Here is a 6,092-nt window from a genome sequence, read left to right as displayed (position 1 = left end):
GGGTGTCGCGCTGGGTGCAAAGGTGAAGCGCACACATGTACAGCCGGCAGCTGGGTGCATGCCCGCGTGCGATCACGTGACCGTGCAGCTATTCAAAGGATGGAAAGAGGTGATAAGAGACTTTTAGTGCACCTCCAACATGCTGCCCCCAAGTGGTGCTTAATGGAACACCTCTCATTCTTACGATAATGTTTCGGCCAAAAAAAAACAAATTTTAAATAGGAGAGATACTGGGGGCCACACCGCCCCCAAAATATAAGCACCTAGTAATATAGATGCAACAAATAAAATGTTATCATTCATTTAATTTCTTTGAAATGTTTTTTACGCGATTCCTTGACACACCTTACAGACTTTGTCTTTCCCAAGCCATCCATTTTTAATGTCCTCGACGAACAGAACACACTTTTGGTCATAACCACGGGTGACAAACCTAATGTACATGTTTTTGCCCAATTTGGCGTCGTCGTGAAGGTAATACATGTGTTTTCGTCACCACCGAAGAGGATTTCAGGTGTGGCGTGAGGTGAATGTACGTGTTTTCACACCCACGGACAACATTTCAACGCCTTTAACGAGCATAACAGACCGTTCAAGCTAAGGTACGCCGAATTGTCACCATGGAAAAGCTTTAAGGTGAAGCAAACGTATGTTTCGTAACCACTGAAGACAATTCTGAGTCTCAACGAATCCAACATACGTGTTTTTGTACTCATCCAAGACAATTTAGCGTCGTGTTTTTGTCACCACTGAAGAGGATTTCATGTTTTCAACAAGTCTAACAGACTTTTTTTGTAAGCAGTTAGAGAATAAGGTTTGTATTTTTAAATTTTGTAACCACCGAAAAGGATTTAAGGTGTTGAGCGAGGCTAATTTACATCTTTTCATACCCACTGACAACATTTCAACGTCTTTAACAATCCTAACAGGCCTTTTTCGTAACCATTTAAGCTAAGGTGCATGTTTCCGTAAGCACTGAAGACGATGTAATGTTTTCAACAAGTCTAACAGACTTTTTTTGTAACCATTTAGGCTAAGGTACGCAGATTTGTAACCACAGAAGAGGATTTAAGGTTTTCACAGAAGCAAAATTTCCTTTTTTTGTAATAACTGAAGATAATGAGTCCCAATGAATTCAACAAAAGTGTTTTCATACTCACCGAAGACAATTTAGCATTGTTGTGAAGCTAATACGTGTGTTTTCGTCACCACTGAAGAGGATTTAAGGTGTTCATACCCACTGACGACATTCCAACATCATTCACGAGCCTTTTAACGAGCCTGACAGACTTTTTGGGTAATCACGAATCCAACATACGTGCTTTCGTACTCATCAAAGACAATTTTGAGTCATCCTGATTGTAATAAGTGTTTTTCATCACCATTGAATAGAATTTAACATTTTCTACAAGTGTAACAAACTTTTTTGGTAAGCATTTAGGCTAAGGTATGTAATTTTGTAACCACTGAAGGGGATTTAAGGTGTTCAGAGAAGCAAACTTTCCTTTTTTGTAACCACTGAAGACGATGAGTAACAACGAATCCAACATACATTTCCGTACTCACCGAAGACAATTTAGCTTCCTTGTGAAGCTAATACGTGTGTTTTCGTCACCACTGAAGAGGATTTAAGGTGTTGAGTAAGGCTCATCGAATCCAAACTACGTTTTTGAGTGCTCATCGAAGACAATTTAAGGTTGCCGTGAAGCTAATACGTGTGTTTTCCTCAGTTTTCTAACCACTGAAAAGAATTTAAGGTGTTCAGTAAAGCTAACGTATGTCTTCCCATACGTACTGACGACATTTTAACATGGTTACACAACCTAACAGACTTTTTTGGTAACCATTTAAGCTAAGCTATGCAATTTTGTCACCACTGAAGAAGATTGAAGGTGTTCAGAGAATCGTGAGAAGCGTATGTGTTTTCGTAACCACTGAAGACAATTCTGAGTCTCAACGAATCCATCATATGTGTTTTCATACTCACTGAAGACAATTTAGCGTTGTTAAGTTAATACGTGTGTTTTTGTCACCACTGAAGAGGATTTAAGGTGTTCAGGGAAGCTAATGTACGGGTTTTCGTCAACACTGACGACCATTTAACGTCCTGGAGGATCCTAACATTCTTTTTTGTAATCACTGAAGCAAACGTACGTGTTTTTGTCACCACTGAAAAGGATTTCAGGTGTAAAGTGAAGCGTGTTTTTTTTAACCACTGATGACAATTTATCGTCTTCAAGGAGCCTAGCAGACTTTTTTGTAACCATTGAAGCAAATGAATGTGTTTTTATCACCACTGAAGAGAATTTCAGGTGTTCAGGAAAGCTAATGTGTGTGTTTTTGTAACCACTGACGACAGTTTAACGTCCCAGAGGAGCCTAGCAGACTTTTTTGTAACCACTGACGCAAATGTGCGCTTTTTCGTCACCACTGAAGAGCATTTCTAATGTCCAGTGACGCCAACGTACGTGTTTTCGTACACCGTAGTCCCAATGTTGCGTGTTTGGTGTGGTACGATGTTGTGAAGTACCCTACTAATCCAATGTTTTGGTGATAGCAGACACTTCAGATTAGTTAGTGCTTGAAATGATCTGCGCTCGGTTTTGTCTTGTCCCCGCTTCTACAGTACTCTGCTGGCCGCACTCGTTTATTACTCATTAGTTTTATGGAGTGCCATCGTTGCAGAGATACAGGCCACTGCAACAACAACAACACTGCAGCGTCAAATAAACGGTGTGAATATAAGTTAATGATTGAGCGGCTCGCAGTTGCTCCCAGGCGGCAATAAAAAGACAAGACAAATCACTACAGATGTAATCCTTCACTCATAAAAAGCCAACACAGGGTTCAACGGGTTGATGCCACCAGAATCAACTTTTAAAGGCTCGTTTAAGAGTGAATTGTTTGACTTGTGAAGCGTCGGTGAGTGGTTTGGAAAATGCGGGGATGTCTCAGAGCGACCTTCAGACCTCAAAGTCCAGCTGGATTAAGATAATGTAAGAGCAGCTCATCACGCTCACAATTAGGCATTGCGTAATGTCCAGGAAGAATTAGGACAAACCTCGTTCCAAAGTCACAATACCAACTTTTCTACTTTGTCGTTCTACAATATTGTCGTTTTCGTCCACCTTTGCACATTTCACACAACTCAAAACACACACCTTAACTGGCGAAACATTTCTAGCCTTTTCTAACCTTTTCCCACATCGCGGAGGGCGGCGTCGTGAAAACTGACAGGATGCGTGGATGTCGTGTAAAGCAACACGTGGATATGCTAAGAACTTACATAAACTGCAAGGACAAAGTGAAAAATCGTTCATATGAACTTTTTTCACATTTTTGTTGTTTCGAAATATTCAAAATATTTCTTCCATTTCTTCATGAATAATCTTTGGAAATGTAAATGCTGACTTTATTCCCATAATATTACAACTTCTTCCCCAACCTCATTTTCCAAAAATGTTTTATTTGTTTCTCATAATATTCCAGCTGTGAAAAAAATATTTTTTCTTTAATATTTCAGCTCTATGCTATATTATTTGGGTACACGTCCACTTTATGCTTACAAAAGGACAGCTGTTTTTCCTTTCCAACTTTTCAGCTATTTTTCCTTTTTTTTCCTCATAATTATGACTTTATTCCCATAATATTTGGACTTTATTTTCCTTAAATTTCAACTTTTTCTGCAAATTAATTTTCCACATATGACAACTTTGTTTTGTTTTCTTTCTCTAATATTACAACCTTAAAAAGCCTTTTTTCTTTATTATTTCAGCTCTATGCTACTAAAATGACATTATTTTTCCTCGTAATATTACGAGTTTATTCTCAGAAAATTTCTACTTTTTTTCTCGTTAGAAAATCTGTTAATATTTAGACATTATTCACGTAACTTTACAGCTGTTTTTTTTCCCTTCCTGCTGTTTTTTTCCCAATTTACTTCTTTTACATTTACTTTTCATAATTATGACTTTATTCCCATAATATTTGGACTTTATTTTCCTTAAATAAAAAGTTTTTCTGCAAATACATTTTCCAAAAATGACAAGAGTTTATGACTTTATTCTTGTAAAATTGTGACTTCTTTTCTCATTAGAATATGACTTTTTTTCTTAATATTTTGACTTTATTCTTGAAAAATTTCAGCTTTTTTGTTCATTTCTGCTGCCGTTTTTTTCTCCTTCACATCTATTTAAATTTTTTTCTTGTCAATTTTCTTCTCGTAATATTATGACCTTGTTCCCGTAATATTTTGACTTTATTTGCATAATAGTCTAACTTTTCCCCAACGATGCAACTAAAATGACATTATTTTTCCTCATAATATTATCAGTTCATTCTTGTAAAATTGCAATTTATTTTCTCATTAAAATACAACTTTGTTCTTGTAAAATTACAGCTGTTTTTTTTTCCCATTTCTGCTGGGTTTTTTTATTTTTTATTTTTTATTTTCCAACTTTTTCAACTTTCTACTTGTAAATTTTCTTCTCGTAATTAGGACTTTATCAATAGTTTAAATTTATTTTTCGAACATCACAACTTCTTCCCCAACTTAATTTTCCATAAATTACAGCTTTTTAAAAATGGTTTGGTTCCCAAAATATTACAACTTAAAATATATGAAATATATTAATATATATATAAATATATTTCTTTAATATTTCAATTGAATGCTACTAAAAGGACATTATTTTTCCTCATAACATTACGAGTTTATTCTTGTAAAATTGCAACTTTTTTTCTCTTTAGAAAACCACTTTTTTCTCTGAATATTTGGACTTTATTCTGGTATTCTCGGGCCGCAAATGGACCCTGGGCCACACTTTGGATGCGCGTGCCTTAAATATTCACACATAAAAAAAAGCCATTGCATTAAAAAAGAAAAATGTGCACCTTTTGAAGTGTTTTGAAGCCCAAATACAAACAACCTTTCACAAGTGCAGTCAGTGCAAGCAGCCATTGTTTTATGCTGCGCGTGTGCGTGTTTAAGTTATTAGCTCATTTCAGGGATGATAATAGAACGGTAGAACGGCGTGGTCATGCGAGCTGCTCTTCTTCAGCTGCACGAGTGCACGTAGGAGACGATTAATAATAAGATGATGGTTTATCTTGAAGCCATAAAAAAGCAGCTTCGCTAGCGTTCGTATCTATTTATCATCAGCTGCTGATAGCGTGCCTGGAACGTACACGGCTGTTTTTTTTCCTATTTATCTTTGTAAATTGAATGCGACCTTGACCTGGGGTCACGCACACGCCGGCAGGGGGTGGGGGTCGTGGGGGTGGACAAAACTCTCCAAGTGACTTTTATTTTCTTTTTTATTTGACTTGGTCACTGATTGACGGGAGCACTGATGCCATGTTTGCTGCCCCCTTCAGGAGACCCACAGAGACGACTTCTCAGATGACGACTTACCTTTGACCTTTGGAACGCCGTCCGCATAAAAGTCCTTTTCCACGCCCGTAAATCCATAAACGTCAGCCGTGTCGCCCGACCTGGAATGTCCTGGACGGAGTGCGTGGAATCTTTTTGCTTCTTTTACAAGCAGGGCTGTCCAAAGTCAACATCAGCAGTCATTTTACAAGAATAAAGTCAAAACATAGCTTGGAAAAAGTTGGCATCTAACAAGAATAACGTAAAAAAAAATACAAAAACAACTCGTAAATGTGTCATTTTTGGAAAATTAGGTTTGTGGAAAAGTTATGTTACAAGAATAAAGAGGGGTGTCCAAAGTGTGGCCCAGGGACCTTTTGCATTTGTTTTATTTGCCTGCAGCAAATTCTAAAAATAGAATTTAACAAGAAAACCAAAGAAAACCCCAACAAAAATGGAAAACTCAGTCGTAATGTTTACATTTTATGACAATAATGTCACAATAATATAATATACAAAAAATATATAATATAATATAATATAATATAATATAATATAATATAATATAATATAATATAATATAATATAAAAACAGTAATATTGCGAGGACAAATTTTACTAGCATAAACTTGGCATGTTCAAGACAAAATAAGTGTTGTTTTTAAAAGTCATAAGATTATGAAAAACAAAAAAAACACGGAAAATTAGGTTCACAAAAATT

This window comes from Dunckerocampus dactyliophorus, chromosome 10 (genome assembly GCF_027744805.1).
Source record: "Dunckerocampus dactyliophorus isolate RoL2022-P2 chromosome 10, RoL_Ddac_1.1, whole genome shotgun sequence".
NCBI lineage: Eukaryota > Metazoa > Chordata > Actinopteri > Syngnathiformes > Syngnathidae > Dunckerocampus > Dunckerocampus dactyliophorus.
Note: the sequence above shows the minus strand (reverse complement) of the source record.